This window comes from Zeugodacus cucurbitae, chromosome X, assembly GCF_028554725.1.
Source record: "Zeugodacus cucurbitae isolate PBARC_wt_2022May chromosome X, idZeuCucr1.2, whole genome shotgun sequence".
In the NCBI taxonomy this organism is placed as follows: Eukaryota; Metazoa; Arthropoda; class Insecta; order Diptera; family Tephritidae; genus Zeugodacus; species Zeugodacus cucurbitae.
Window position 1 is genome coordinate 32,693,935 of NC_071672.1, and position 12,347 is coordinate 32,706,281.

The 12,347-nt window shown below is 35.2% G+C and overlaps 1 protein-coding gene across 7 annotated transcripts in view; it reads left to right on the forward strand.

Annotated features, from left to right (window-relative positions):
* Positions 1-289: 289 nt before the first annotated feature.
* LOC105218271 (sialin) overlaps positions 290-12,347 on the forward strand; it is a 42,670-nt gene continuing 30,612 nt past the window's right edge. For 3 of the 7 annotated variants that reach the window (XM_054235458.1, XM_054235463.1, XM_054235457.1), the window contains exon 1: positions 496-892. The gene's annotated coding sequence lies outside the window, so the exon portion shown is untranslated. The other 4 variants (XM_054235456.1, XM_054235460.1, XM_054235454.1 and 1 more) reach the window with 3 other exon arrangements.

The window sequence follows — 12,347 nt, forward strand, 5'->3', positions numbered from 1 at the left end:
TACAAAATTGTCCACAAACAATTAATTTTATGGAACATGAATCTTCTAACGTATCTACAGATTGATTTAAAAATAAGGACGGATGAATCCATTTTGGCGATAAATGGAAGCAGTTTCCTTGACGACGGTATCTCTGTAAGACCGTTTTCACACAGGCAATTTTTGTCGCGGCAATTCTTAGTTTTATAGGAGAGGGGGCGACGAAGAGACGAGAATTTCTCTCTCTCTCGCTTCCCTTGGTCGCCCCCTCTCCTATAAAACTAAGAATTGCCGCGACAAAAATTGCCCGTGTGAAAACGGTCTAACAATAATTGAATATCAAGTTGCCTGCAGCCTACGTCACGGCTTTCAATTTATGCCTATTTTGACAATTAATTCGTGTGATCAACTTGAAAGCAAGCTCTTTCTCGTGTAACGACAGCGTAAGCAGTAGTGTAACCTTTGCATTATATTGTTTATTTTCCGAATGTCAATAATTTCCTTGTAAATGTATTAGAAATGTGTTTTTGTGAAAGACGAACAAAAATTCTTTTTCCAGGATATTTTACATAATATAGTGGAATATTATGATCAAACATATGAACTGGAACTAATTTAAACCCTTTATTTGCAGTTTACAAGGGATGACTAAGATGAGTGTGAATCTAGCCGAAGTGTATGCATTTACATATGGCGATGTGTATTAACTGATTTTAATTGATAATTGCTGATAGCATGATTCAGCTTTATCACCTGCCCAATATTCTGAATTTCTAATTACGCAAGGATTATAATCAGTTTCTATGCTAATTCAAAGTTTTCGAATGGGTGAATACCTCTGGATAGCACGTGTACTAATGAAAACTGGTAAAAACCAAATACAAACAACGAAAAGAATTATTTGATATCCTAAGTGAGTAAATATGTCTAAGAAACGTGTATTTACTACATAAATAATACAGAACGTTGTTATGCCTAATAAAAGTGATTTTAAGTGGAAACTAAAATTTTAATGGCCCGATTACTTTGGCGGTCGGGGTTTGACAACTCCGATCGGTATGGTGAAAGAGGAGGATCTCCAGAGCAGGAATATAGATAAATATTATTGATGGCGCCGCGATCTGATTACACCGTTGGAAAGAGGACGTCCTCCCGATTCAAAAATATATAGGGTAATAGGTACCGCAGACGCCTAGTTTTCGAGATATTCCGCTTTAAAGATAAAAAAATCAAAATTTTCAACTAGCTATTTCACACAATTTAATACACTTTAACACATTTTACGCACTTTTTTCACCTCAAATATATTAAATAAAACTGTAGGCGTTGCACTAAATGTACATTTTACTTTTATTATATAATTTTAAAGTTAGAATTATATGTTTCAAAAATCACTATTCACTCTCAAATTTATGTGTTTACAATTATGCGGAAAACGAGCGCTGCCACATTGTAGATACCATATATAAATCATTCCTCTTTTTGTGAAAACTCGTCTTTTTTGCCAAAATTCCTCTTTCATCTAACAAAATGAATTTTTAAAAATCATATCGAGGGCAGCCGTTTATTTTGCTAACACTTGTATTGGCTTGATCAGAAAGGAGTTCTACGCGAAAAAATTTCGAACGCACCTGGTGTTGGATCGATGAGGGTAATTTTTTTAAGCGCGGCCGAAGGCCGCCTCTGCAGAAAGAAGTTCTACGAGAAAAAACTTCGAATACCCCCGATCCAACACCGGGTAACACCCGATCCATGAGGGTAATTTTTTTAAAGTGCGGCCGAAGGCCTCCCGTCCAGAAAGTAATTCTACTCGAAAAATCTTCGGACACCCCCGGTTTTGGCCCGACCAGGGGCATTTTTTTAAGCGCGCACGAAGGTCCCCAATGATGTAAGGAGTTCTACACGAAAAAAAACTACATCCCTGGAAAGATTTTTTATATACATCCTTGATGAGAGAGTTCTACGACAAAAAACTATGATATGCTAATAAATAAAACACAGTCATTAAAAAATCTATCATCTATGGTTTCTAACATGTGGCATGGCATGACATGTGTAATTATCAATATGTGAAGTGAAAAATATGGGAAAATTGCGTTAAAGTGTGTGAAATAGCATGTGCAACTCATAGAAAAAATTAGAAATTTAAGCACGAATATTTAATAAACTATATATCCGATCAATAATATTTATATATATTCCTGCTCTGGAGATCCTCCTCTTTCACCCGATACCCCATTTATACCGATCGGAGTTGTCAAACCCCGACCGCCAAAGTAATAGGAATCGTGCCATAAATTTTTATTGTCTTAACGTTGTTGTAAAATCCTTTTTAATAATATACTACTATAATTTAAAAAAATGTATGCGTTGATAACAAAACTGTATAAACTGCCCTTTGTACATCTAAATTGTGAAGTTTAATTTCTCATCAGTTTCAACACCATAAAATATACTTGCATTACCGAGAATGAAAAATGTAAATTAAGAAAACAAGGACTAACATATAGTTAAAATAAATCTAAATAACATACTGTTAAAACATATCAAACTAAAAAATTAGCGATAATTCTTGATTTAAGCCGAGAAAAATAATAAACCAAAATTACTTGCACAATGAGTTAAAATACGTCATATTTTTCGCATATTGAGCAATCCGCGCATTATAAACGAGAGTGCAATTATTTTTGTTAGCGTACATCTATCAAGAATTATTTTTATACTCTCGTAATAAAAATTGCTAAGAGAGTATTATAGTTTTGTTCACATAACGGTTGTTTGTAAGTCATAAAATTAAACGAGTTAGATATAGGGTTATATATATCACAATGATCAGGGAGACGAGACGAGTTGAAATCTGAATGTCTGTCTGTCCGTCCGTCTGTCCGTGGAGCGGATAATTGAGTAAAAATTGAGATATCTTAACGAAACTTGGAACACGCATTCCTTGGCACCCTGAAGAGGTTGCTTGAAATGCTTGCTTGCGAAAATGAGCAAAATCGGACTATTGCCACGCCCACAAAATGGCGAAAACCAAAAAGTTATAAAGTGTCATAACGAAGCCATAAATAAAGTTATAAAGGTAAAATTTGGAATTAAGGATCGCACTAGGAAGGGGAATATGTGGTTGTAATTTTTTTGGGGGAGTGGGCGTGGCCCCGCCCCAAAATCGGTTATTTATATATATCTCGCAAACCAATGAAGCTATATAAACCAAACTTTCTGCAGTCGGTTCTCTTACGTACCCCACCACACACCATGAAAATAGTTTAAATCGGATAATAACCACGCCCACCTCCCATACAATGGTTAGGTTGAAAATTACTAAAAGTGGGTTATCACTAACGAAAACTGGCATAAACACTAAATTTTACAGACCGAATTGCAGAAGGAAGCTGCACTCAGACTTTATTACAAAATGGAAAATGGGGGTGGCATCGCCCACTTAGGGGTCAAAAACCATATCTCAGGAACTACTCGACCGATTCGAATTAAATTCGTTATATAATATTTTCTTAACACCCTAATGAGACGTGTGGAAAATGGATGAAATCGGTTTACAACCACGACAACTTCCCATGAAACTCAATTTTGAACTCCATCTTATTCCTTCACTTTATAATATATACATAAGGAACCAATGAAGAAAATTTGGGTAAATCTCCCAGGTATCTTAATTTAATTCAGACGAAATATTTTTCTTCTAATATTGTGTCTCTGTACCAGAAAAGATCGTGTCATAACTTCCCCTAGCTCTCATATACCTAATTATATGATTTTCAAATTGTGTGTTATCTTAATAAAAATGTATCAATAAATTGCGAGAGTATGAAATGATCGGTTGCACCCGAACTTAGCCTTTTCATGTTAATTATTTAGTTTGATTACAACAGTACTGCTAAGAAGAGCAGTCCAAAATGTGTTACAGCAATACCTATAGCATGTTAAAAGTAATGTATATATATAATTAGTCAGTTTACAAATTTCTCAGAACTCGGTACTTTTCTATGACTAATTACCCCTACTAAAAAGTAATTAAAGGTGCCTTTTGATAGAGAAGTTTTGAAATATACCTACTTGCTTGGAGTAGAAATTTGTTTAGGTTTGATTATTTTTGAATAGTTGTAATTAGTTATAGAGATGCTGACTAGAAGTAAAATACTGTTTGGAAATTTTAGGATATCTTTTAAAAGTTTTGCTATCACTTGAAATGTGGACATTAATTCATTTTTAATATTCAAATAACACCATCGTTGGTTGGAACTTATAGTTACAGCATACTTTTAGGGCATCTTTTTCATTGAGTTGCGCAAACTTTTGTTCGCCTTACAGTGTATATTAAACATTTAATGTTTCAATACAACTGAAAAAAGTTACTAATAAACATACGTACATAGAAATGAAGCTAATATAATCATATTATAAAGCACTAACAACTAAAATATTAAATTTAAAATACACTAAATTTATTTCTTTATGCTCTGTGTTGACAACTATGTAACAAATATCAGGAAGCAACCCATTTAGCGGTTGAAAACCGTTTTTTGTTTTCAGTAGCTCACAATAAATTAAATGGGGTAAGATGAAACAGCTTTATTTTTTTATTCAAAATAATATATAATTATTTATACATATATTTACATATGTTAGTTCTTCTAAAATAGATAATTTACCAAAGTTATTAATTTTATACAAATGCCAATCCTAAAACATTTTCAGTATAGTGGCATCAAATATAGATTTGCTTAATTCTAATAATTGCAATCAAATTCTGACTTTCATGTTTGGATGGTTGAGGATAAAACTAATAAAATAAAAATTTCAAGATATCAAAATTGTACGTACCATATTACTTTCAAATAGTCATTAATAATGGAATGATAGGATCAAAATACCAAATATAGCAGCTCTTTTTTAAGTAAAGGAAAAAAGTAAAATAAAACAAATGAAAGATTTACGGAATCTTAGTAATCCGCTTGATATCCACAAGCGTCCATAAGTAGTCCATTCTTTATTATATTGATATTTATTATAAAATTGAATAAATTTCACGCTTACATTAGCTGCCATCGATTGGTCACTTCTCTGCTCGCTATCTTTGGGCGCTGCTCGCCTGTCAAAAATTTTATATGTGAAAGCAACAACAAAGATATTTGGTTGATTTCGTGCTGGAGAGTATGCGAATACCTCATTAAAATTTCAATAGTCGCTGACTGAGTGCTACCAAGTTTTGTTTTACTCATTTTAGAACCATTTTACTATTTATTTAATTGCTGTCATCGATTGGCTAACTGCTATAGACAAGCCAATCGAACAAACTTTCCAAAATTTTCATTCGGACTGGCAGCACTGAAATCGAATTTTTTGCTTGTTCAGTTAAAAGAGTTTCTAATCTGTTTACTGCTTCGTAGTGCTCGTCGGTTGTATTAATATTCGTATTTAATTATGAATTGCAAAGGAATGCATTACATAAGCTGTCATCGATTGGCTAACTGCTATAGACAAGCCAATCGAACAAACTTTCCAAAATTTTCATTCGAACTGGCAGCACTGAAATCGAATTGTCTATACTTGGTCGCACTGAACTCTTCTACCACCGTCAATGTCTTACGTTTTCTGCAACACATTTAATTTTTATTACAGTTTTTTATTCAATAAATTCAATACAAAAATACTTACGATTAATCTTCGCCAATTTTTATTATTTTGACAGTAATTTGTCCTTTGAGCCGTTCACAATAGTAAAATGGTTCTAAAATGTGTAAAACAAAACTTGGTAAAACTCAGCAGGCGGCGAAAGAATTTTTTAATGAGGTATTCGCATACACTCCTGCACCAATTCAACTAGATAACTTTGTTGCACCCAGGAGGAAATAAGACGATATATAGGTTTGCCCTAACTAAATATGGCTTTGGGTGCGGACCACAGTCTTACTGCAATTTCAAATTCTTTATCAAGAAATATATATGAAAAGCTAAAGAGTGCCTTCTGAATTGAAAAAAACTGGGAAGCGGGTCTTTTGAAAATAAATGTGAAATCTATTACAATTTAATATGTAGGTGTGCGTTGGTTATCGTCTTGTATGGGAGTTGGACCAATTGGAAATTGCAGTTGCTCACTAGCAACTTTCGGTACCATCCTATATAAAAAGTGGCAACATGAAATTTTGCTTGTAAGATCATGATGGCTTTATTTTCTGTCCCAATAGAAAAAAATTTGCAACCACAGAAAAACCTCAGGTTCCAAAGGGTTAAGATGTTGTTTATGTTATATAGGAATAAAATGAAAATCAAAACGACGCAGAGCCAACACAAAAATTATAAAAATAAAAAATAATAATTGAATATAAAACCATCATCTGGATAAAGTCAGATCAGTCGTTAACAGCTATCTGAAACAACAAGAATGTAGTTAGTTGTACCTTCGGTGTACATACATACATAAAATGTCCAGATTGGCGTTGATGACTTAAGGGGGGTGGTAAGGTTTTTTTTTTATTTTTTTAATTTTTTTTTTCTGAACCATCAACATCTCAAGAATATTGTGTTAAAGTTTTAGGTCATTCGGAGAAAAACTAACGAAGTTACAGCGGGTTGAATAACGGTACCACCAGCTATCTGCGCTGAGTGTACAAAACTTTGAATCGATTATCCCAAATATGTCATTTTTAAAGTCGGTGACCAGCCTACATCGATCGGGTTGAAATTTTTAACAAATATTCTACATATACAGAGGTAGTCAAAATTATTTACACATCGTTTCTTTACAAGTTTCACACAAAAAGCTTTCGCTTGTTGTTGTTGTTGTCGCGGGTAACAAAATGCTGTGTTGTTGTAAACCTTGATCTATTCCCGAGCGAATGAAGTCGGTTTGGCAAGAATAGCTAGAAATATGGCGGAGATATAAGCAAATGAACTGAAGACTCGCAGTAGTCAAAAGTATTTACACACATTTTTTTGCGTCAAAAGTATTTGCACACGGTGATTAAGCCTTTATCCTTGGATTTGGTTTAAGCAAAAGTAGTAATTGGCTTCTACTGCATTCATAACTAACTAACAAAGACTTAAAATATAAAATTTGGTAAATAAAATGCCAAAACCAAAGGAATTAAGGATTATAACTAAATTGGAGACTGTTAGTTAGTTAAAATTTATAGAATTTGATGTAATACTGTTTATAATGTTATTAAAAAGAAAGAAACGAACAATTGCAAGGATACTTTAAAGATTACTGGGCAGAAACCTGAGATAACTCCAAGATAATGTAGAAGATTAGTAGGAACTGTCATACAAAATCCCACAATTAGTCCTGTTAATATTGCAGCACCATCGAATGAGCATATTGCATGAACAGTCAATGATGCTACACTGTTAATGACATTTAAAAATAGTAACATAAATACCTACGTTGTGCATAAAGTTGACCACTTCCAAAATCAAAAAAGCTTTATTTCCGAAACCAAAAAACCGATATGCCTCTCACTTGCTTTAAAATACATCCTAAAGCCTGTCGTGGACAAATGACTGAATTTTAGTTCCAGGGCTTCTTCAGTAAACGCTTTATGCATTTACCGCTAAATAAAGACGGGAGTAACATTATCATTTTTTGGGGAAATTTTCTTTACTTCTGTTTTGGAGATTTGGTACTAATTTAGGGACCCTAAGTCATCCGAATACATCAGGATTTACATGAACATGCCATTGTAGTGGTTAGTCTGCCTTTTCCAACTATTGACCACATTTTACAACAGGGCAATGCTTCATTCCATAAAGGATCGTTACCAACAAAACTTTTAAGTGAAGCAAATCAAGCTGACCTCCGCAGATCCCCGACCTAAACTTTATTGAAAATATTTGGACATTCGTTAAATATCAGAGGACAATTGATATAATAACCGAAAACCCGGAAATTACCGACATTTGGTCTAAATTAACTGTTAACTTAGCGCATAATTTGGTGGAATCAATTCGGACCATAAAGCAGACTGTTATTAATGCCAATGGTAATGTAACCAATTATGAATTTATCGCCTTAGAATAGGAACTTATCCTGAACATTAAAATATTAAAGAATAAAAACAGGATAATAGAGTTCATATTGTGTGTAAATACTTTTGACGCAAAAAAAAATGTGTGTAAATACTTTTGACTACAGCGAGTCTTCAGTTCATTTGCTTATATCTCCGCCATATTTCTAGCTACCCTTGCCAAACCGACTTCATTCTCTCAGGAATAGAACAGGTTTTACAACAACATAGCATTTTGTTACCCTGCGACAATAACAACAACAAGCGAAAGCTTTTTGTGTGAAACTTGTAAAAAAACGTCCGATGTGTAAATAATTTTGATTACCTCTGTATATAGCTCTCGAATGACGTCGAAAATGACGTCGTCGTTTCTCCAAAAATTTTAATTATTAACAATTTTACAATAACAAATAGGTCGATTTTTCGTCTAAAATCGTCATTTTGGCTTCAAAATGGTACCAAAATTTGAAAAATTTAAAAATTAAAAAAAACTCGACGTCAATTGAAAGATAAACTAATAAACTAAAGAAAGCATTTTGATTTTTTGGTTTCGGTTGATCCAGTGATGCTGTAGGCTGGTCACCGCACAACAACTTTTTTTCGAGGTGCCTGCCGAGATCGACGATAAATCCGTTATTACTCGCTTTTTTTCGATAAATTTTTTTTTAAGTATCCTTCAAATGTTGTACTTTCATATAATAATAAGTAAAATAAACCTACAGCAATAATTTTTTTAAAAAAATTCATGAAAAAAGGTCTTTTTTCGACGAAACAAACCTTACCCCCTCCCCCCCTTAACTAATTTAATATGATGTAAAAAGTAAAGTTGAAATCTCAGAACAGAGTTCAAAACCCTTGCACAGGGAAGAATATTGCTGTATAAGAAAGCTACCCAAATGTGGTAAAACGCAAATATTCCAATGCCATTGCCCTAAAATGAATCAAATGGAACTATGATTTTAATCAAATGGAACTATGATTTAATTTACATACAAAAATAATTCGAGATTTAATTCAAGGGCAAAATCAAATGCTGCAAAGTGGTTAAATGCAAACTTAGCGTATTGAATATTTATCTATGGGTAGCCCAATACTAATTGGTGCTTATTAACTATTATTATATTATTAAACTCATCTAGCATATAAAAACAATTTTTTCATACTTCCCAAATGACTAATTACTATTTGTAAGAATCATACGGTTGGAAAGGCACTTAATTTATGAGTTTACAAGAAAGTTTTATTGAAACAAGCTGGTTATTATATAGAGGGAAATACTTAAATTATATTTGAATACATATTGTTTATCTTTTATTAACACAATTACTAACTTAATTGATAACAAAACGATGTGCAGTGATTGAAATTTTAATAATAGGAATGATGTATTTACATGTCTGAAATCAATAAAACACAAATATTTCGTTAGTAAATGGATAAATTGAGTTAATGAACGAAGAAAATAAATAAGATAATACTTTTTGAATTTTTAACAGAATTTTAACAAAATAACACACTGCGTAAAATTTTCCTCATGTATTGGCTCTAAAAAATACTTCTAATAGAAATATAAAAAAATTCTTCGTTCATTAAAGAAAACGAAAATTTTTCAAAGATGTGTGCAAAGTTTGAACAAAATCGCTGCATAACTTTTCGAGATATCGACTTTAAAAAATTGATTTTTCGGATCTCGGATTGATATTTTTGGTTAATATTTTAAACATAATATCTAATAAGTCACAAAAAAATTTCATATGTTGAAACCCAGCTAACTCCTAAAAGAGAGTACAGCAAAGGCTTTTAGTACGGTGACGGCGATAGCAAAAATAATATATGTCCGATCGAAAAAAACCAAGGTGATCTAGCTTCAGTATTAAATTATCTTCTATTTGAACTAAAAAAGTTGGACAAAAGTATTATTTAAACTACTTGTTTTGCAACTTAAAGTAAATTTTTTTCTTAAAAAAGTGATTTTGTTTTCAAACTTCGAAAAAATTTGGAATTTTATAACTTCTTGGGTATTTTTTTAGTTCATAAAGAAAAAAAACGTATAAAAATTAAAAAAAAAAATTGGTTCGACTGTTTCAGATACATCGCACGACCTCCATCACTGGCACCGATTTACAAGTGCAGACTCCAGGCGCTCCAGAAAAATACTTACAACTTTGAAAAAATTTCAATATTTTTTATTTATTATTGTTTTTTAAGCGTTAATTTAAGGTACACTATCGTCTTAAAAATCCGTTTGTCTCAATAATTTCCTTCCCTTTAAAAAAATGCTAAAAAAACGCTTTTTTCGGTTTCTAAAGCAGACTACTGCCTTAAAAAGTTCTTAATGGATATCATTTCTTTCATGCTCACCTACACAGTCACAGTTCAGCTCACACATAGGTTAGGTTAGGTTAGGTACGAAGGCTGTTTCCCTATAGGGGGAAACCCTCTTAGACTATCGAGAGCAATCCTTTGTGATGCCATAAAAATTCAACCCCCTCACTTATTTATGAATCGACAAAGCGCTTGGAACCTACCACAAATCTGCAGAGGTTTTTAACTTCTGTATCCGCTAGCTCGCGGGGGTGCCCAAAAAAGTGAGATCCAAGGATTTTTTGTCTAGATCTCGCAAAGGCGGGACATTCCAAAAGGAAATGCTGGGAGGATTCTACCTCACCTTCTTCTAGGCAGCTTTTGCAGCTAGCATCCGATAAAATTCTTAATTTGACCGCGTGAGTCCCAATGGGACAATGGCCAGTTAGAACACCTATAACTTGGGAAAGATTGATCTTGTTTAGGGCGAAGAGTTCCCTTGACCTCTTGCGATTTACTTTGGGCCAGAATGATCTTGCGACAGAACAGGTGCTAGTGACTGTCCAACGCTTGCTCAGTTCGACTGAGACCCATTCATCCAGAAGCAAATTGCAAGAGGACAGCGGCGCCCCTGTTTGTTCCCATTCCACCGTAAGTGCAACAGAACTACCTGTCCTAGCAAGCTCATCAGCCTTGCAGTTTCCTGCGATTCCGCTGTGGCCAGGCACCCAAACTATTATAATGGCAAAGTGCTCCGATGCAACTGATAGCGAGGACTGGCAATCCTTAACCAGCCTGGAGCGCACAGTCATTGAGCTTAAGGCTAATATTGCCGCCCTACTATCAGAGTGGATCGTTACCTTTTTGAAAGCTGCTGCACTCCGCAGCAGTGAATCCGCTGCAACCTTTATGGCCGCCACTTCCGCTTGGAACACGCTACAATGGTCCGGAAGCCTAAAGCTGTAGTTAATGAGAAGTTCCGGACTATAAACTCCTCCTCCAACTTTCCCCGCTAACTTCGACCCATCCGTAAAGAAGCTTACTGCGTCTCTCCTCCAGCGACTTCTACCCACCCAAACCTCTCTTGAAGGTATGAGAGCAGGGAATACGCCGCCAGGGTAGGGCTCATCGACAGGAAGGTAGTCCAGTAGCCTCGGAATGAAGTCGAAGCGCCTGAGGATACTAGAGTGCCCAGGCGCGCACTCTGTTAAGTACCCAGCCTCCCTCAGCCTGATAGCGGGTTTCGCGGCCATACACCTTCCGGCTATGTCCACGGGTGCTATATGAAGTAAGGAATTCAGTGCCAAAGTCGGTGTGGTCCGTAGCGCACCGCACATGGCTATGAGAGCCGCCCGTTGTACACTCACTAACTTTTTAGCTAGTGAAGTCTTTTCAAGCGCCTCCCACCATACGTGAACCCCGTAAAACATTATAGGCTTGACTATGGTTTCATATAGCCAAAGAACTACTTTTGGTGAGAGGCCCCATCTACTACCCCTACAACAATACATGGCAACCGATGCCTTTTTTGCTCTTTCCGCAATGTTGGCTTTCCAAGAAAGCTTTCTGTCCAAGACAACACCTAGGTATTTTACACTGTCGGCGGGATGAAGACAGACTCCTCCCATCGACGGCAGAGGCTCATCCGGTATTTTGTATCTCCTGGTGAAAAGAACTAGCTCAGTCTTACGAGGATTTACAGAAAGACTGTTGTCCAGAGCCCAACTTGATACGACATCAAGATAACTTTGAGTCAAATCATATACGGTATCCAGAAACTTACCTTCAACCATGAGAATCACGTCGTCTGCATAGGCAATCGCCCGGCATCCGATCTCATTAAGCTTTCCCAGAAGGTCGTCTACGACCATGATCCAGAGAAGAGGTGAGAGGACCCCTCCCTGCGGAGTACCCCTATTTACCTCCCGTCGCACCCGTGTCGTGCCCCATTCTGCCACAATCGTTCTATCGCAGAGAAGAGTGAAAATAAGATACTTGAGGTTGGACTCAACCTCGAATCTATTCAGGGCCCTTACT